The 21973-nt window shown below is 39.6% G+C and overlaps 1 pseudogene across 1 annotated transcript in view; it reads right to left on the bottom strand.

Moving 5' to 3' along the window:
* LOC308609862 (ferritin light chain-like) overlaps positions 1–6974 on the bottom strand; it is a 40260-nt pseudogene extending 33286 nt beyond the window's left edge. Inside the window, exon 1 of the transcript in view lies at positions 6943–6974. The product of the transcript in view is annotated as a ferritin light chain-like (transcript). The remainder of the gene's footprint in view (positions 1–6942) is intronic.
* Between the last annotated feature and the right edge of the window lie 14999 nt (positions 6975–21973).

Here is a 21973-nt window from a genome sequence, read left to right as displayed (position 1 = left end):
AAAATAAGCAATATTTGGCAAATATGATAGTGATGGGACTAGCTATAAAACAGAATTTTTTTTAATTACAAAAGAATACTATGGTAGCTTTATACCAACACATCTAAAAATCTGGACAAAATGGCTGATTATGATTAGTTATATGCAGCCATTATTTACTCCTGTTTTGAGTAGAGAATACAAGAAGCTTTATGAAAATAGAAAACATAATCAAAGATATACACCTTAGAAAGACATCAGTTATTTTCCAATATATATAAAAAATTAGAAGAGTCCTAATACGAAAATCAGATATGGGGCTTCCCTGGTGGCGCAGTGGTTGAGTGTCCGCCTGCCGATGCAGGGGACACAGATTCGTGCCCCGGACCGGGAAGATCCCACATGCCGCAGAGTGGCTGGGCCCGTGAGCCATGGCCGCTGAGCCTGCACGTCCAGAGCCTCTGCTCCGCAACGGGAGAGGCCACAACAGTGAGAGGCCCGTGTACTGCAAAAAAAAAAAAAAAAGAAAGTGAGTGACAACTTAAATGATATATGGAATATTTTGCTGACTTACAAGAGCATGCAGAATTAAATATGACCCAGTTGAAATGTTAATTTTATTTTAATGTGTATGTTGGGATGGAGTCTTCAAGGTGCCAGAAAACAAGCATTCATCCATGCTGTTTGGAACTGCAGCACACAGACACCTTCAGTTACCAGTTCTGTTCATGCCACAGAATCACCTTCAGAAAACATACTGTTTTTTATGGACCTGGTATATATGTTAATTAGTTTGAAGAATTCCCCAAATACCTGTTAATATGTAGTGCTCCAATTCCAATCTTGCCACGTCCTGTACCAGTGACACAGCACATAGGAGTTTCATTTCTCTTTCTTTCTCTGGGTTGTTCAGAACCCAACGAAAGAACAATGGAATGGCATCAAAGAGATCAGGGTTCTTGTCCCAGAGTTACCATAAAATAATAGTGTCCTCTTGGGAAAATTATAGTTATTCTAGGCCCCTTTCCCTTTCTTTACTTTGACAGAGCTGCACTAGATGACCCCAAGTAACATTGCACTCTTTGCAGTAGTAGCTTAGATGTTATTGGTTTTCTGAAACAAATGAAGACAATGACACATGAAACTGTGCAACATCTCTGTAACTATGTTTTCTTAGAGTTGCCTCCATTTTACAGATGATAAGATGGCTGAGCACAGAAGTAGATGTCTTGACCAGAGGTTGCAGAGTAGATGGAACTGAACCACAAGTTTCCTTCTTTCCTGAAGCTCACTTAGCCAAAACATAGGCTTCTGAATATTAAGCTGTAAAGCATATTATCCGTATGCTTTAAAAGAAGCGGTTCTTCTAGGATTTCCAATTAATAGCAGGAGGTTTTGAAATTCTTCAAAGATCATCTAATTTTGTGAGATTTACAGCTCAATTTTCCTGTCAAGCAAGTTGTATTAGTGCCAATCATCTGAGCTTCTGGATGCTTCTCTGAACTTCTTGAAGTTTTCTTCTTGCTATCTGAAATTCATGCCAGATAAGCCTTTTTCTAGAGCGCATATACAGACTTGTGTATTTTTATACAGAAAAGCAATGCAGTGAGTCAGGATGGGGGTTAAGCCCTCATTCTCAGAGTGGTATTGAGCTCCTGGTGAAATATAATCATCATTTCCTCAGAATCGAAAAGCAGTTATCTCTAGTTTTTAATCCCATTAACTATTTATACATTTATGTATGATACATGTATTTATTGTACCTACTAGGTGTGTTCTCTTTGGGAAGTACAAAGCTCTTTGAGATATAGGTTGTTCATTTTTTCGTTTTCCCACAAATACTGTGACCTTTTGAGCAGGAAGGTCTATATTTTACTAACATCTAGAACCAGCAGTTAACACGGTGTCTAAGATGTAGTCAATAAATATGAAATACATAAATGAACACATTTTTAAGGAAGGAAATGAACAAATAGAAATTTTTCATTTTCAGTCACAAAGCAACCAGAGACATAAAAATGATACACACAATGAGTGCTACGGTCATTCAAATAAGGCATAGAATAGATACAACAAGGATCTCCTTATTGGCACAGGGAACTCTACTCAATATTTTGTAATAACTTATAAGGGAAAAGAATGTGAAAAAGGAATCACTGTGCTGTACACCTGAAAGTAACACAACATTGTAAATCAACTATACTTAAATTAAAAAACAAACAGACAACAACAACAAAAAAACCCGAAAGAGGTCATAGAAGTTTTTATGAGATTTCATAAGAGAAGCCAAATGAGGACGGGCGAGACGGCTTTTGAATCAATTCAGAGGAGAGGTCACAGAGAAACTTGTCTTTGACCTGAACTTGAGTTTCCATTAAGATTGCAACACAGGGATATTACAGATGAAGGTAATCACATAAACTTACTACACTGAAACTTGCAGAGGTTATGAGTGTTGTTCAAGATCCCAAAGCAAGTGCATTGTGGAATCAGAATTTTAAGTGAGACCTAATGAACTAAAAACAAACAAACAAAAAAACAAACCTTTTCTGTGATACCATGTTGCCTTTTTTTTTTTTTTTTTGCGGTATGTGGGCTTCTCACCGTTGTGGCCTCTCCTGTTGCGGAGCACAGGCTCCGGACGCGCAGGCTCAGCAGCCATGGCTCACAGGCCCAGCCGCTCCGCAGCATGTGGGATCCTCCCAGACCGGGGCATGAACCCGTGTCCCCTGCATCGGCAGGCGGACTCCCAACCACTGCGCCACCAGGGAAGCCCCCATGTTGCCTTTGAAATCGTTATTTTGGTGGGTTGGTAGAAAGTGGTTCCCGTGTTTCTGGCAGCAATGACTAGTTCTGTCCCCCCCCGCGGCCCCCCACCCCCGAGTTGATCCTCAAAGTTTCCTTTAGAATGGACTTGCTAAAATGCAGACATGCAAGTATTCATGACGCCTGTGTCCAATCATTTCTCCTGCCATTGCCTACTTCACTTCTGGATTATATGAACAATTCACTGTCTTCATTTATGCTTTTCCCTCCTCCAAGAATTCCTTTCTCCCTATGGGGCACCTGGGAAACCCACTTCATTTTTCAAACCTCAGTTTACATATTATGTCTTTTGTGCAGTCTTCTTTTTAGTGTTGTGATCACATGCTCCTTTTTGCTACCCTTGCACTTCTGCATGCCTGATTGTTGCACTCGCTACACTGTATTGTGATTGTGTTGTTTACATATATCTGTGTTCTCCTGGGCAACGTTCCTTGGGGCCAGGGACTACCGTTTTTCATCTATTGATGTTGCCTTAGCATGTTACTTGTTGCGAAGTAGTTAGTTATAAAAATGAGATTTGTTTAAATTGAAAATTGTTATGTACATATTAGTTATTATCATTTACAGATATAACAGGAAAAAATATTAATGCTGGTGCTGAAAGTTCACTTCTAGTAAATGATGGTGGTACTTGACTTCACTTATATTATTTTCCCCACTATTTTATATCTTTCTACCTGATATCTCTTCTTTATTCCCATCTCTTTCTTTATTACTAAACCAAGAAAAACAGGGATGAGGGTAGGGCTAGGCCATACTTGGCTGGAATAGTAAAGAAATTGTGTGGGGTTTTGGTGAGAAAATCCTGAAGCATACAGGTCTGCATCTTCCTTTTATTTTTATTTTTTTGCGGTACGCGGGCCTCTCACCGTTGTGGCCTCTCCCGTTGTGGAGCACAGGCTCCGGAGGCCCAGGCTCAGCTGCCGTGGCTCACGGGCCCAGCCGTTCCACGGCATGTGGGATGTTCCCGGACTGGGGCACGAACCCGTGTCCCCTGCATCGGCAGGTGGACTCTCAACCACTGTGCCACCAGGGAAGCCCCTGTTTGAAGTTTTTTGATAAATTAGATTTGATAACACAGTTTTATAAAAACTTAGTTTGGACATTTCTGAACCTCTTTTTTTGTTTCCTTATGTAAGAAAGCTGCTTGCTTAGGGTTAATACTAATTCAGTGGGGGTAAGATTTACACAGGACCAACCCTAACATTCATAGTGTGTGGCACAGGAAACAACTTTGAATGGCCATTTCAAGGAACAATATACTTAAGTGTATACAATGAGTAAAATGGATGAACTACACAAATTTATGAGTTGAAAACCATAGAATCATAGAATTTTCTCACTGTAAAGGCTCTTACTTTTCCAACTGCTTAACTTCAACCTCTGTTAAAGCACTTCAGTAACAGGGAGTTCTTGAGTTTAAAATGCAGTCGGTCCATTTTATAGTTGAAAGGTTCTACTTGTCAAAATATTCATCCTTTTATCAACCTAAACCTGTCTACTTGGTCTAAAATCTTCAGTGTGGGACAGTCTAAACCCTTTTTCATAGGACAACTCCTAAAATAGTTTAGAGCGACCACCTACTTCTCTCCTGGTCTTGCTTCATGTCATCTATTCCCAGTTCCTTCAATTACTTCTTATTTTAGATTCCAGACACTTTACTGAATTCATCACTTTCTTCAGTATAATAACTCATTTGCTGAATGTGATATTTTAAGCCTAAAAGGATTTGTTTACTGTTTTCTGTAAAGAATTAAAACATAAAATGTCCAATCAACCAATAATTCTTCACCTAACATGATTCATATACACCAATTGATAAGGAAAATTTAAAAACTCAAATTACTTCATTCTTAAAGAGTGATCATAGTATGTCCTTATTTATAATGTACAGGAAATATGAATTTTCTTTCTGTGCATCTATAACAGTGCCCTCTTGCAGGGTACAGAGGATCCTCCATTGATGCTGCCTAATGATGTGTATGTGATATCCTGATATTTACTAAGAAGTTAGACATTCAGGAGGATTTTTTGTTCCCAGCAGACATACACATATGAATTTTTCTTCTCTATTTTTGTGTGTTTCTAACTTTTATTATTCATCTATTGGCACTTAAGTGCATTCCCCAAACTGCATCATAAACATCAAAGTAGATTACTTCACTTTTCCTTTTATGAGATTATTATACTTATCAACCAATATTTGAGCCCTTAATATGGGCAAATCATCCTAGCCTGTTAAGCACAGAGGTAAAGAGCATGGAGTTGAGAGGGCACACACCAAGATTTGAACAAATTACTTAATCTCTCTAAGTCTTCATTTTTGTATGTGAAAAATGAGAATAATTACAAGGATTGAACTCATAAGGTGGATCGTAGAAAACATCTAGGTGCTACGTGCAAAGAGCTGGTTTGACTACCTGGCAAATATATCCATTCTTTATTAACATGATGGTGATGATGTTGATGGTGATGATGATGATGATGCAGCTACCAGCAGGTGTCCTTATTAGGTTGGTAAGGATGGTGAATAAGCCACAAGATCATGTCTGTGAACATTTGCATTCTAAGGCTACACTGCCTTTGCCTTCCCAACTCCGGCTCCATTCCTCATCTGTTTAAACATCTCCCAAGATAGCTCAGGTCTTCTCTTCTGTGAAGCTATTCTGAACTACTCCTCTAGAATGAACTTAAAATACATTGCTTGCACTTATATTAATTTATATCAAGTACAAACTTCTGCAGTGGAATCACTCATCCTCCGTCAACCTTATATGGACCTTTACCTCCAACACTGATACCTAGCAAATCCTTCCACTACATTCTAAATTATTAACCATAAGGTTTAGCATGTTCTCTCTTCCAAGGTATTTAGAACTTTAAAGGAGAAAGAAGCCTGCCCAAGTGGACAAAGCTAACACTTATCAAGCATGAGCTTCCAACATTTGCACCAGACAATTTCACATCATCTCATTATAAACTGACAATAATCTTTGTGAGGTTGGGGTCCTAACCTTCTTTTTACTGTGGATCCCTTTGACAATATGGAGTAGCCCATTTAAAGAGTCTTAAAATAACACTTTTAAATTCATAAAATATAATACATAGAATCTCAAAAGAAACTAGTTACTATGTTTTAAGTGCAGTCATTAGAATATTTTAAAAACCAAATTTGTGATATAGAAACGAATGGGTATTTAAACTCATTAAATAACGAGATACAACAGAGACTCTATTAACTACTATACTTAAAAATAGTGATGTTGGGGAGATGGGTTCACAACTCTGATACATGTGTACTGAAATTGAACAATTAAATAAATAGATGGTGGATGGTGGTAGCCACATTTCTCAATATTGAAGTATGAATTTACAGATAAACAAGAGGAGAAGGCTAAACTAATCTCAGCGTTAATGCATTATAGTTGCAGACATCAGTATACACTCAGCTCAATATAGATATAGATAGTTATATATAGAAATATTTACTGATATGTGTATATACATGGGTTAGTATACATATATATTTCTTTGTTCCCTCAGTTAAGAGAGCCTAATCAAATAATAGCCCATTAGCAACAGCACATCTAGAGCCCAGATCTTGGTTTCTATTACTACTCTCCAATAAAAGGAATCAGGGCTCCTCAGAGAAATGACTGATTCTAGGACTGGGTCAGGAAATACACAAAATGAGCCTGGAGCATCTTGTGGTACCAGAAAGTCAGGAAGTGTTAAACACACACACAAACATGCATGCTAAACACAGATACACAGACACACACAAACTCACACACCCCAAAGGGAGTATGTCAAAGGAGCACAGGCGCCGAAAGCAAAAGCTCCCAATGGCCAAAGCTGGAACAATTCAAACAACAAAATAAAGTAGTATTGGATTATAACCCAAAGGATAAAATAGATATCCATGAGTCTATACTGATATAAATAAATATCAATAATTGAATAAATTAATGTTTAGGGGAAAATAGACAAATCTGTGTGGAAGAATTCCAAATACTTTATGTACATACTCTGTCCTCAAGGAGGTGGATCATAACTCTCCACTCTTTGGGTTTGTGCTTCACATAGTGACTTCCTTCCAACAAGTGTAGTGTGGAAGGGGTGGAGGAGTAACTTTACAGTGGAGAAATCTGAGACACTACCTCAGCCATGTTATCAAGGTCAACATCAACAGGCAAATCACGTTGATAGCATGTACCCTTGATAAGATGTTATAAAAAAGGCACTTTATCTGGTTGTCCTCCCAATAAACCATAATCCCAGTCTTACCATGAGAAAAGCATTGGACAGTTTACATTAGTGAGGTATGCTACAAAACACTTGATCACTGCTCCTCAAAACCGTCAAGGTTGGGGCTTCCCTGGTGGCGCAGTGGTTGAGAGTCCGCCTGCCAATGCAGGGGACACGGGTTCGAGCCCTGGCCTGGGAAGATCCCACATGCCAGGGAGCAACTAAACCCGTGCGCCACAAGTACTGAGCCTGCGCTCTAGAGACCGTGAACCACAACTACTGAGCCCATGTGCTGCAACTACGGAGGCCCACGCGCCTACAGCCCGTGCTCCACAACGAGAGAGGCCACCGAAATGAGAGGCCTGCGCACTGCAACCAAGAGTAGCCCCCGTTTTCCGCAACTAGAGAAAGCCCACGCGCAGCAACGAACACCCAACACAGCCAAAGATAAATAAATTAAATAAATACATTTAAAAAAGAAATTGTCAAGGTTATCCAAAACAAGAAAAGCCTGAGAAACTACCACAGCCCAGAGGAGCCTAAGGGGGCTTGATAACTAAATGTAATGTGGTGTCCTGGATGGAAGCCTGAAATGGAATTAAGGACACTAGGCAAAAGCCAAGGAAATCTGAATAAAGTACAGACTCTGGTTAATATTATTGTATTAATATTGGCTCATTAATTGTAAAAAAGGTACCACACTAGTGTACGGTGTCAATAATAGAGGAAATTGGGAATGAGATATATAAGAACTCTGTATTATCCCCTTAATTTTTCTGTATATCTAAAACCATTCTAAAATAGATATAGTCTATTAGATAAAACAAAAAAGGTAATGATGATTTGATTGTAACATCAGAGTAGTGATACTTTGAGATAACTTTAAAAACTGCCTTAGGAAATTGTCTGTGGTATCTGCTGGGGATATAGTCACAGGTACTCCTAATATTGTGGTTTGTTGTCTGCATTTAGATTTAAAGGACATGCTAAATACTAAATTGCAGCTAGAGGTTAGTGAAATTAAAGATGTAATATTCCCATCCAGATTCCACATACACTTTGATACATATTAAGAATCCCCTGCTCTTTGGTGAGGTCTAATTTTATGAAAGTGAAACTCAGAGAGATGAATTAGGTTGTTCCAGCTTTTAAAAAGCCCGCATTCTAGGGTCAAGAATTCTTACTGAGCCTTGTTGAAACTGTTTGCTACACTACCTCCTAATTTTGGAACTGCTAAACAGAGAGTTGGGAACTCTTCCTAGAATAAAAGTACTGCCTTGGCCTTGTGCAATTATACTGTTTAGGTTGCTGGACAAATCCAAGGATAAAACTGGCCTGGACCTAGTGATGGGCAATTCCAAAAGCAAGCTGAATGTGAGAAGCTCACTCACAGAGAACCCTAGTGTCAAAGAGCCTCTCTACTTGGGAATGGCTCAACACTGGGAAAATAAGCCCTGGTTCAGCTGTAAAGAGAGCACATCCTTGGCCTTTTTTCCCCCTTAAGTCCGGAAACTGATGATCTGGTCAGCTTAGGAGAGGGAGGAAGGGAAGGAGGGAGGGAGGAAAATGAGAGAGAGAGAGAAACCTGTTAATAGCTGGTGCCAATTTAAAGAGAGAAGGAAAGGGTTTATTATATACGTATATGCTAATATTATTCCTAAAGCCAATTCTGATAAATCCTTCGGGAAAGAAAGAGATGCAGCCACCTGTTAATGTGGCTTCAGCTTCTTTGTTTCCAAATGTTACAGCGGTCACCAGACCAGCCATTCCACTTGGGGCGGGGCCAGGGGGTTAGAGGGGGAACATCTGTCCACTAAGGACACTACTGAACAGCAACAAAATCTTGGGGCGACCCCTCTCTCTTTCCTCGAGTGCTTTCGCTAGCCGGTCCTACTTCCCCACTCCTTTGGGAGTTTCCTGTTCCATTACGTAGGCAAGAGGGCGAGAGGTCCCAGCTTTCCTAATTGTGAGTGGTTTGGCTGGGTGTGTACGTGCGAGTAACTCTGTGTGTGTGTGTGTGTGTGTGTGTGTGTGTGTTGAGGGAAAGTGGAGCTTGCTACAGGGGCTTAGAAAAACTAGTCGCCAATTTAAAATATTTTCAGAGTGTTTGAATGATATCTTCAAAGCTAATCCCACTCTCAAATTCAGCGAAATGAACAATACAGATAAGGAAGATGAAGAGGGTGGAAAACCCACACAGCGGAATGGAGCTGTGCATGCCGCGGGAGTGACAGGGGAGCGCTCAGAGGTAAGGCGCTCTGCAGAGAAAGTCACTCTGGCTCTTCTCTCTCGGTCCACCAGCCGGCGACGCTTCTTCTGTAAAAGCATTCCTAGAAAATAACCCTACAACCGGGAAGGGTAGCGATCTTTGAGCGCAGTTTCCAGGAGCTGGTCCCCGCAGCAGGGAGAGGCCCCTCTCCCCCCGCGGCTGGCGCGGAATGTGGCGATCCGGCCCGGCGCGGGGGATGACTTCCTGCGGCCGGAGCTCGGCGGCGGGAGCGGCGGGAGCAGCTGCTGCAGCTGGCAGGTGGGGTGGGGGCCGGCCGAACTGACCAAGCACAGACCCGGCGCGGCGGCACTGCGGCCCCCGGGCAGCCGGCGCGGGGACATGCGCTGATTCGATCCCTCCGGAGAAGGTAAGCAGCCCGGCTATTATTAGCCTCGGCCACACTGCGCGGTGCTTTCTGCTTGGTTAGTAATGGGGTTTGTAATACAGAGGGAAGAAGGGGAATATCCCTGCCGCCTTCTGCAATGGGAAAAGGAGCAGCAACTGGAATTGAAATATTAATCAGCCAAGTGCTTGAGATTATTGGAGGAGCGGTGTTACTGGGCAAACAAAGAAGGCGGTCAGCCTCTGTAATCTTAAGATAATCAACCATTGCTGTGCCACACTCGCTTCGATATTGAAGAGGATTCAGAATGTAAAATAATTTGAGTTGCACTTTTACGTTGCTACCTTCAACCTTCGCTTGGTTAATTTCTGGTTTGCGAGCAGCAGGTTCTTGTCAGCAGCCTAGAGAAGTAATCGGAAATCTTCCCTCTCCTTTTGCCTTCCTCAGTCTTCTCCCTTTCCAGTTATTAGAATGGGTCTGCACATTTCAACGTCAAACACCCACTTCAATACTGAACCTTTAGAAAGAATCTCCAATTAGAGGAGAAACTTACCTCCTGGAGTTCAGCTTGGGTTGAGCAGCACTTGTCCCCACTTCTCCCTTCATTTACCATCTTCTCTTGTCAATCATTTCATGGATTCCCCCACCCCCCACCCCGGGGATGCTGTGCTCATTAACAAGCCAGCTCTTGTCAGCTCCTGTCCACCACCTCTGTTCCGTGACTGATTTTTCAAGGACCCAGAAAGGACATTGCCTTATACCATGTTTGGACTATTATCTGTGTCCTTCCCCAAAATGCATGGCATGAAAAATCCTTTAAACCCAGTACCAACATGGTTTCCGATAACTCCCTTCATTGTAGTCACTGCAGCTACCAGATGGGTTTCGAGGACAGCAGAATCTGTTGGGGTGTGAGAAAGAGGGCTATACCTACATATTTTGCTCCACGTGCATAAGAATAGGTGGAAGTAGAAATGCAAATGTCAGTCTGTCCCGTTTTTCTTGAAGCTTTTTTAGTCCAGCTAGGTTGTGAGACACCTAGCTGGGTAGGGTATGGGGCAAGTCCTCCTGCAAAAGCAAGCAGTGTGTTTGTCCTAGGATTCCCCCAATAACCTCAAAAGAGATTCCAGAGAGGCTTTTCCCACAGGCAGTCAGAAAGCCAGGGGAGGTGGCCAAGGTAAACCTCAGGTTATTTGGGCATCCTCAAGTTAGTCTCCCCTTTTGGGGGTTCTGACCTAGGATTTCCCCACAAACGCTTTGCTGCTGAGCTCAAGTGCCCATTCTTGTTGCCCACCTAGGGATGTACAATTGAATGATATTCTGTGAAATGGTGAAGATTGCTATGGTGGGGATTACAAATGTGCCACTTCACCAACAGAGAACAGTTGCAATAAGCCAGACTGTGTGGTGTCTGTGTGCCAATATTCCATTTAAAAAGAGATTTGTTATCTTTAAATCTGAAATTAAAGAGACAGTTTGACTCAAAAGGCCATGGATTTTATTTTAACAAATTAAAATAGGAGACCAATGAAAAAGAGGTCCAGGGTTTATAGCTAACCTTCTTACCTTCTTTTTTAAATATTGCTTTAGAACAAGATACTGGTTCTGAAAAATCATGTTACTTCTATTATATATCGTTATTGTTTTTCTGATTACAAATTCTCTATTTATAGATACACTTTGGAAAGAGTTGAGTTGGTTTCTTTGTCTCTATCTTCAGTATATGAGGCAGAAGGAGTGGAGGGGGGTGGGCAAATCCCACTCCAAATGGCCCCCTCAGAGAACTGTTCCCCGGACCATGCAAACCTCTGGACCGATATTGTTTTGGCTGGTTGTTATTATTATCTTTAAATGTGGTTTGGGTTTGAAATATTAAATTTTCAATATTCTAAAATTTTGGCTCAGGCACACCAACTAGAAGAGAGAACAAAGAACAAGAATAGCAAAACTACTTTCCACCTTTCTTACCTAATTGTAAAATATTTAATTATATGAATTAATTATTCTGAATAATAAGTGAAAAACATATTAAAATAATAATTCATTTTTAGAAAGTAGCCCAAGGTTTATGAAATACAGGTTAGTGCAATTGATCTTAAGTACAGTAAAAATTTCTGTAATTTTGAAAGGTGTTTTTATGTTGAGTATTAGTACATGAAAATATGCTAATGATGGTTAGAAATTGAAATGTCTGTTACTTTGTTTCTGAAGAAACTGAGTTCTTTGGCAAGAAATGGGTCAGGATTAGGAGACTGGAGCTGCCAAAGCCGGCATCATACCTGCCAGTGACTTTATAGGTGAGATGAATGCATTAAGTTATGGATTAGGGTTGGAGAAGCCTTCTAGGGAAGAAAGAAAACAAGATAGAAAATAGAATTTGTTATTTTAGTGCAACTAAAATAATTAAATTTAAGGTATTTCTGAATTTGGACTTCGTTATATTTAAACAATTTCTGAGGAAAATTTCTAAATTCAAAGCCCTAGGTAGAAATAGTTGTATGATTTCCTAACCGAAACTAATTTATGACTCTATTTCCTTTGTTAAAAACGTTTCCCAGAGAAAGGAAAAATTAATTGCCCCGTGTTAAGGAGGAGTAATACCAAATAGAAGGATGTATTCTATTAGTTGCTAAATGAACTGTAGGAACTTTTTTGTAGATATGACAAGATAGAATTGAAATCAATCTGTTGCTTTCCAATCACGTAAAAAAAAACATTTAGTCTGGTGGGTGGTCAGTGTTATCAGTAATTTAAGACTTGAGTACCCACTTAGGATTCACAAAGTTGCCCTCTCTTTACAAAAGGCATTTTCTGGTGCTGCTTTACTGCCATTAGCTACAATTGAAATAGACTTATCCTGAGATTTTGAAAAACAGAAAAAGAAATAGTAGGATTCATAAGGCTTTGCCTCCACTGAGAATGGGTAGAAAAAGTGCTATTTTGAAAGTTATCAATGGCCTCTTAATTGCCAGATTTCTGTGCTGTTTCAACCTGCTCTTTATGTCTTTATTTTTAAGTTCTCTTCTAAGTTCTTTTTTAAAAATTTTACTGCTTAGTGTTTTATTCACTAAAATAGCATTTTTAATTGAAGTATAGTTGATGTGTAATATTATATAAGTTACAGGTGTAAAATATAGTGACTCACAATTCTTAAAGGTTATACTCCATTTATAGTTATAAAATATTGGCTATATTTTCTGTGCTATGCAGTATATCCTTATAGCTCATTTTATAATAATAGTTTGTACCTCCTAGTCTCCTATCCCAATATTGTTCTTTTTTTAAAAAATTAAATACTTGTGTTCAAAAGTATTATTAATAAGTAATACATAAAGAGATATCTCTTTATCTAGTTTCTCACTAATCCCCTTAAATTACCTCATGACCAGCCTAGAACAAGTGCTGTTTATTTCTAGTTTGTGCCTCATGATATCACGACTATATGTCTTCATTTGTTCCTTTCACTCACCCTGCTACACGTTGAAACCTTGCTCACAGCATACACTGCCTCTTCCATGAACCCTTCCCCATACCCACCTTCCTTCTCATTTCAGATGTGTTTCTCCCTTGTCTAAACGCCTGTGGCACTTTCTATTTTGGTCTATCCTTTAGTTTGAACATGATTTGCTGTTGTAAAATAACCCTAGGGAGCAGAGTCTTTGACTAACAACTTTTTATTACCTGAAACTCATAATACAGTGCCTAGCTATGTATATGCAAAGTAGATGTTCAGCAATTTGATTTTAGTGAAGAAATTAGCTATTATTTTCCAGGGGTGTATATCCACCTACTCAAATATCCAAGTTAGGCTCTAAATAGTGTGTGCAGGTACATTTTAGTTTAAAATCCCTATATAATAATATAGTGAAAGTACATTCAAACAGTTATATTCAACAAAAGTTATTGTGAGCTTACATGCCCTTAAGTGGATATTGGCTCATCCGTATCAAAAAGCATAGTAAGCATTACAAAAGAAAAGTTTAAAGAAGACATTGTACCAGCTTTCAGTATGCTTTCATTCTACTGAAAACAAGTAAGCAGGGGAAGATGTCTTGCATAAATAAGTACTAGTCTTAAAGCACTCTGCTAGGTACTTTCATCTATGGTGTATAATTTCATCCTTCTACTATATGCTAATTTTACACTGAGACTCAGAGATCTTACCTAAATGGCAGAGATTCTTTCCACATTCACATGCTGTTCTTTGAAGTGTTAACGAGTGAAGGAAAACTATAAAAACATAATCAGAGTAGTTTAAAATGGTTTTGTGGTCAGGCTTTCCAGTGCTTTTTAAACTTTTGGGTCTTAACATCCCCTTTAATAATTCACTAAAGGCTATGCGTCCACTCCCCAAGTACATACACAACACACACACATAGAATTTTGCCTGTAATTGCAGGTGTTCGCGGACCTAATAAAGCCCTCCTTTGCAAATGCTTTAAGGACATCTACGCTGGGCTCAGTTTTTCTTTTTGCTTGTTCTATGCTTAATATTTATTTTTGTACCTATTAAAATTAAACAAATTGTTATCTGTTATAGATTGAGATATAAACCTAAGCAGCTTCGTACTTTACAACTTTTCTTTTTGCATTTTTGTATTCTGTCCTTCTCTCTCACACAAACACACAAATTTATATAAATGAGATCAAATAATACTTTTCTGTGAAGAGAATGCTTAGAATTTATTCTTAACGATTTTTCTATATATCACACCTCAGTGTTAGCTGTAGTCATCATGTTGTACATTATGTCCATAGTATGTATTTATCTTACAATTGGAAGCTTGTACCTTTGACCATCTTCCTCCAATTTCCCCTCCCCTGACCCTCTGTCTCCTGTAACCACAGGTCTGATCTCTTTTTCTATGATTGTTTTCTTTTTTTTTAGGTTCCACATATAAGTGAGATCATATAGTGTTTGCCTTTCTTTCTCTGACTTATTTAACTTAGCATAAAGCCTTCAAGGTCCATTTCTGTTGTCTCAAATGGTAGCATTTCTTTGTTTTCTTACAGATGAATAATATTTCAGTGTGTGTGTGTGTGTATACATATAATATGTATATATCTATAAATATATAAAACAACCTCTTTACCCATTTGTCCATCAATGGGCACTTAGATTGTTTCCATGTCTTGGCTATTATAAATAATGCTGCTATGAACATGGGGGTGCAGATATCTTTTTGAGTTAGTGTTTTCATTTTCTTTGGATATATTCCCAGAAGTGGAGTTGCTAGATATATGTAGTTCTAGTCTTAATTTTTGAGGATCCTCCATACTGTTTTCCATACTGGCTTTACCAATCTACAATCCCACCAACAGCACAAGGCTTCCCTTTTCTCCACATCCTCACGAGCATTTGTTATCTCTTGACATTTTTGAGGATGACTGTTCTAACAGGTGTGAGGTAATATCTCAATGTGGTTTTTTTTTTTTTTTTTTTTTTTTTTTTGCGGTATGCGGGCCTCTCACTGTTGTGGCCTCTCCCGTTGCGGAGCACAGGCTCCGGATGCGCAGGCCCAGCGGCCATGGCTCACGGGCCCAGCCGCTCCACGGCATATGGGATCCTCCCAGACCGGGGCACGAACCCGTATCCCCTGCATCGGCAGGCGGACTCTCAACCACTGCGCCACCAGGGAGGCCCCTCAATGTGGTTTTAATGTGCATTTCCCTAATGACTAGTGGTATTGAGCATCTTTTCATGTACCTGTTGGCTTTTCGTGTGTCTTCTTTGGAGGAATGTCTATTCGGCTCCTTTGCTCATTTTTTTAATTGGGTATTTTTTTTTGCTATTGATTTGTATGAATTTTTAATTTATTTTGGATATTAACCCTTATCAGATATATGGTTTACAAATATGTTTTTCGCATTCTATAGGTTGTCTTTTCAATCACTTTGTTGATTTGTTTTTGTTTTCGTTTGCTGTGCAGAAGCTTTTTAGTTTGATGTAGTTCCATTTGTTTATTTTTTATTTTGTTGTTTGTGTTTTCAGTGTCATATCCAAAAAGTCATTACCAAACCCATGTAATGAGCTTTATTCCTATGTTTTCTTCTGGCAGTTGCATAGTTTCAGGTCTTACATTTGAGTCTTTAATCCAATTCAAGTTAGTTTTGTGAGTGGTATAAGATATTGGTCCAATTTCATTCTTTTACATGTGAATATCCAATTATCCCAGGGTTCCCTTGTATGTAACTTCTCTCTTTTCTCTTGCTGGTCTTAAAATTCTTTCTTTGTTTTTGACTTTGGTGATTTAATTGCAATGTGTCTCAGAGTAGCCCTATTTGAGTTCAACCTATTTGGGCTTGTTTGGACTTCATGGATATGGATGTCCATTTCTCATCCTAGGTTTGGGAAGGTTTCATCCATTATTGCTTTAAATATACTTTTTTCCCCTTTCTCTCTCTCTTTTCTTCTTCTGGAATTCCCATACATGAACATTGTTTACTTTATTGTGTCCCATAATTTCCATAGGCTTTCTTCACTCTTTTTATTCTTTTCCTTTTTGTTCCTTTCACTGGGTAATTTCTAAAGTCCTGTCCTCCACTTTGCTGATTCTTTCTTCTGCATGGTCGAATCTACCTTTGAAACTTTCTATTGAATTCTTCAGTTCAGTTATTGTATTTTTAAAATCTAGTGTTCCTGTTTCTTTGATGTTGCTACTTCCTTGTCAAACTTCTTGTCTTGTTCATGCATTGTTTTCCTAATTTCACTTAGCTGTCTGTGCTTTCTTGTAGTTCACTGAACTTCCTTAGGAGGATTATTCTGAATTCTTTGACAGTTCATAGATATTCTTTTTTTTTTTTTTTTTTTTTTTTTTTTGCGGTGTGTGGGCCTCTCACTGTTGTGGCCTCTCCCATTGCGGAGCACAGGCTCCGGACGTGCAGGCTCAGCAGCCATGGCTCATGGGCCCAGCCCACTCTGCGGCATGTGGGATCCTCCCGGACCGGGGCACGAACCCGCATCCCCTGCATCGGCAGGCGGACTCTCAACCACTGCACCACCAGGGAAGCCCAGATCTTCATTTTTTTTAAGGTCAGTTATTGGAGTTTTATTACTTTCCTTTGGTGGTGTCCTATTTGCCTAATTTTTGTGATCCTTGATTCCTTACATTGGTATCTGCATATCTGAATAATTGGGCTCTTCCTCCAGACTTAACTGGGTATTATATTCAGTAGTAGTAGTACATGGGGCTATGAATTAGTTTCCTGGCAGAGAATCAGAGCTTGTATAGGACCTGGCTCTGGACAGGACCCAGAGCCTGTATAGTTCATTGTTTGGGAACCCAAATCAGGCCAGAGTGTGCCCTTAATTCCCTGGTCAGGTGAGGGCACTGGTTTTGCCCTGCAGAAGGGGGAGGCCACAGGCTGTGCTGTCTGTTCAAGTGCCACTGTATCTAGGGCTGTTTAATGGGCTGTACAGCTTCCCATGTTCTCTGGTTAGGTTCCCCAGTTGGACGTGCTGAAGGCTGTATTCAGTGATGAGTAGGGCTATGAATTAGATTTCCTGCCTGGGTGCAGCAGGAGAAGCAGCTCTAAAGCCAGTAAAGCTCTTTGTTGTCTTAACTCAAGCTGATCCACACTCCACGTTCTGTGGCTGAACAAGGCCACTGGCTTTGCTTTGCAGACTATCAGCTCTGTCTACCCTTCTCTAGGCTTGAGCACTGCTGGGCCGCACAGTTTCTAGGAGTTGTCACCAATCCTTCTAGTCAGATGGGCCAGGAAGACACTCTCCACAGCAGATGGGATGGGGCTAGTCCCAGTTCCTTTGCCTGGGTGGGATGAGGAGGGACCACTCCAGGCGACTCTTAATTTCTCAAACAGGCTCCCCAGTTGGGAGGAGCTGGGAGCTCCTCTCAGCCTTGGATATGAATTAATCTCCCTGCCTGTGCATGGTACAGGATCCCTCCACACCTGATACTGGCTCTGCTTTGTACCAGAGCCAGTGATGAGCTCTGGCTGCCTGCCTCTTGGCTGGAGCACGACTGGGCCAAATAGCTTCCAGGATTTATTGCCAGCCCTTTTGGTCAGATGGCCAGAAGACACTCGCCACAGTGGGTGGGCTGTGACTCTGCTCTTTCCCTGGGTATGGGCAAACCAGGTTCAAGGGCCAGATGCATATCAGGTGGATCTGTACCCTGCTGAGTTCCCCGGTTGTAGTGTCCCACCAACCTGGCTCTGTAGATAAGCAAAGGTGCCAGTTGTGATCACTACTTGGGCACTGCAGGTATGAATTCCATCGGTCACAATCCATGTGCTGGCTGCTGCATGCCCCTTCCCCCTTCATCACAGTCCAACTTTTAGTGGTCAAACCCTGCAGATTCCCCTGCAAACCCAGTGGAGCAGATTAGAGCAGTGGCTCCCACAAAGCAACCCCAATGCTAGTGGTGGTGCTTGCTGTCCCCCAGTTCTCTTCCCCTACTGGAGGAACCAGAGGTTCAGGGGAGACCTCACCCATGGTGCTCCACTGGCTTGGGGGAGGGGCAGTGTGGTCAAGCTCCTTTTCTCACCCTTCTAATGCAGTCTGTCTTGGTCTCTGTGGTGCACGGGGGTGCTTCAGCCTCACCTCCATGTTCTAGGATTCTCTCAAATAGTGTCCTGTTTCCAAATAATTGTTAGTTGTTCCTCCTGTGGGGGACGTGGAGCCAGGAATGACCTTGGTGATGTCACCCCACTCTGGGCTTACTTTGACAATATGTGTGTCCTTTATAGCCCAGACATTTCTGGTACTTGAAATGAGGTTCTCCTTTTATTGTTCTCCCTGCTTTAGGACCTAAAGTGGGAGCTCTTCATTAGCACTGGCACAAAGGCTGCTGAGATGACTAGGAAGCAAGTGCCAAGGAGGATAGTGAATCAAAGAACCTTGATTCATGGAAAAGGAATCCCAGAAGGAGCTCTAAATGTTACACATTCCAAAGGATTTATTCAGGGTTTTCCAATCAAAATCATTTTTTACAAAAAAGAAACAGTTCAGGGCTTCCCTGGTGGCGCAGTGGTTGGGAGTCTGCCTGCCAATGCAGGGGACACGGGTTCGAGCCCTGGTCTGGGAAGATCCCACATGCCGCGGAGCAACTAGCCCCGTGAGCCACAATTACTGAGCCTGCGCGTCTGGAGCCTGTGCTCCACAACAAGAGAGGCCGCGATAGTGAGAGGCCCGTGCACCGCGATGAGGAGTGGCCCCCACTTGCCACAACTAGAGAAAGCCCTCGCACAGAAACGAAGACCCAACACAGCCAAAAATAAATAAATAAATAAATAAGTTTAAAAAAAAAAAAAAAAAAAAGAAACAGTTCTCAGACTGCGAGTAGTATACTGCCAAGTATGTGGAAGAACATTGCCAGCAGTTGAGTGGTGTGGTCTGCTTTGAAATATATTCAGTTTGCTTAGGATGGACATATGTCTACTTCAAAGTTACTATTTCTTTCTAGTAATGCTGTCTACAGTACTATATTTGCTTTTGGCAAGTTAAGAAAACAATGACATCCCTCCCAGGTTCTAGAACAATTACCAGCATAAAAATACATTAAACTTTTTAGCTGATACTTAAGGAAACCAGTACTAGCTAGCATTCCTACTGATGCTAGTATTCAAAGAGAGGCGTGACAAAACCATTAATCTAGAAAACACCAGGTTGGAAAGATGGAGAGAAAGAACTCAAGAGGACTACTTAAGCTGTTGCTTTCTTTACATGTCCCCAAATATGATAATAACCATATAAGCTCCTAAAATAAGTGCAATTTTATGCAAACTTCATAGTATGCCTAGTATGAGGTAAATTTTTACTTTATTTTATAGTATATTTTTATTTTTTATTTTGGTAAAATGTCCCATAATGTAAAATTTACCATTTTAACCATTTTTAAGTGTATCATTTATTGGTATTAAGTACATTCACAATGTTGAGCAACCATTACCATTATCCATTTTAAGACCTTTCTTGTTATCCCAAACAGAAACTGTACGCACTAAACAATAACCCCTTATTTCTCCCCTCCCCTTAGCCTCTGGTTAACTCTATTCTATTTTCTGGGTTTATAATTTGCCTATTCTAACTACCTCATATAAGTGGAATCATATAATAGTTGTCCTTTTGTGTCTGGCTTCTTTCACTTAACATAATGTTTTCAAAGTTTATCCATGTTATAGCATGTAGCAGCATTTCATTCCTTTTTAAAGCCATACAATGTATAGTGATTTTTAGTTGCAAAACACTTTTAGTACATTGTGTTTCTATTATATTAATGATATCTAGCATATGTCACTACCATATTACCTTTAGTAGATGCCCAGTAATGTGTACTATGAGTGAGCCATAATTTCATTCAGTCAAAACCCATTGATAAACATTTATTAAGTTCCAAACAGTTTTATGATTTCAAGAAATGTAGTAATGGACATAGAGGTTCATGTCTTTATGTCCTGGAGCTTTTACTTTTGATGGAAGAATTCTTGGAGTGGCATGGAATGGTATTGTTGGGTCAGAGATTATGCAGAAACATTTATCATTTGAATACATACATTGACTATAAAAACCATCAACTTCTTCAACAGATAATATTCCTGTATTTTATGTAACCATTTATGACTATCTTAAAAATGAATGCAAGTAATGTAAGGGAATCCACTTAATGTGATTTGAGCAAGGAAACATTCTCACTTTTTTCATTTCTAGTTCATGGAAGAAAATTCCTATACACAAGTATTGAAATATTTCAAGTCTCTGGATCACACATTTCATCATTTCAAAAATATTGCAGAGTACATCACGGATGTCAGTCAAGTCTTGTAACAACGGTGTAGAAAACTAGTAACATTTATAGCTAGTTTGTTTTTAAGCTTCAGCAATGGATCAATTCTATCCAGCCTAATCTGTAATTTTAATGAGATTAATTTTTAAAATAAAATAGATTAATTTTTAATTTAAAAGTATTTTTAGCTCATATTTATGTACCTGCATTATGGTAAATCTTTTATTTTGTTGTTTTTTTTCTTAGTTTCTCTTCAGAGTATCTTTTAAAATTTATTTTTAAACAGAATAATTAAAGCCCAAAGATGAGAATGTCTCATTTAAGATAAACTAAAGGACGTTGGAATAGCTGAAGTATGAACACAATTGGCACAACTTTTCACTACTCTCCTTAGAAGAAGACTCTTTTGATTTGCATGGTCCAAGAAAGGAGAAACAGATAACTTGCTGGGGATTGCATCCTGCTTTACTTAAATTAGACATTAACAGGCTAAAAGGGCAAGGATGAAGCAACATGTTTATAACTTATTTTTGAAAAGCTACTTAAAGGTGAAGGGTGGTAAGAACACAGACAGACTCACCCTAGACATTTCACTACAATATTTTAAGGTATGCCTTTTCTTTGGTTGATAGGGATGGAGGGACCTATTAATAAACATTTCTCCTATTTACTTTTGTCTTTATTGCTGTCTAATCAAACCCTCATTAAAAAACAGACATAAAACAAATAAGCATTCTGACTTTTGCCTGAATAAGCAACAACAAGCTCACATCTTAAACAATGGACTGCAGTGGCTATGAGATTGAGGATCCTTGGCCATTGCAACAGTAGCAGCAACACAACCTGCTTTGTTCCTTCTGTTGTATACTGCAGAATCTGAGTAAATAGAGAGAAGTCAGTGATACCTTTAGTGCCATTTCTTACACTCCTCTCCATGATCTTTCACACTCAGGTTCTCTGGTCATCTCAATGTAGTGAAAAACCACCAGGATGTTAATACCCTCTATCCATTCACAAAACTTAATGCTTCTGAGACTTGCAGAAATAATGTTGAATCTGAATTGGTGGTACCCAATAGAGTCACTAAGAATAATCCGTCAGACTCACCAAATCCAAATTCAGATTTAAAGGCCATCAAATTTTAAAGATAATGAAGATTTTAAGATTTCCATATTTATTATATATGGTCATATGTAAAAATTTAGGAAAGTAAAATTACATGTATAGGTTTTTAATTATAAGCTATATTCACTGGAGAATTAATGCATTTTAAAAAGAATTCATTCTGAAAAGATTACATTAGCACTTTTTTTAAACCACTACCCTCAAAAATAAATTGTGACAAATCATTGTTCACCCAAGTTTATGTCTCATCTCAAGGAAGTGAGTTGTTCTTGGGGAAATTGCTTTCATCTAATTTGTGCTTTCCTGCAGTGGATCAAGCTGAAATGAAATGGGGCTGACATTCTTAACTATTATTACGTGCCCACATTTACCAGAATTACCTAATGATCAGTACCGAAGAGTTTTATAATAAATAACTATGTATGTACTGAGAGTCTC

Source organism: Mesoplodon bidens (assembly GCF_964165515.1).
Source record: "Mesoplodon bidens genome assembly, contig: HAP1_SCAFFOLD_312, whole genome shotgun sequence".
Classification (NCBI taxonomy): domain Eukaryota; kingdom Metazoa; phylum Chordata; class Mammalia; order Artiodactyla; family Ziphiidae; genus Mesoplodon; species Mesoplodon bidens.
The sequence above is the reverse complement of the archived record's forward strand: the minus strand, read 5'-3'. Positions and strand labels throughout refer to the sequence as shown.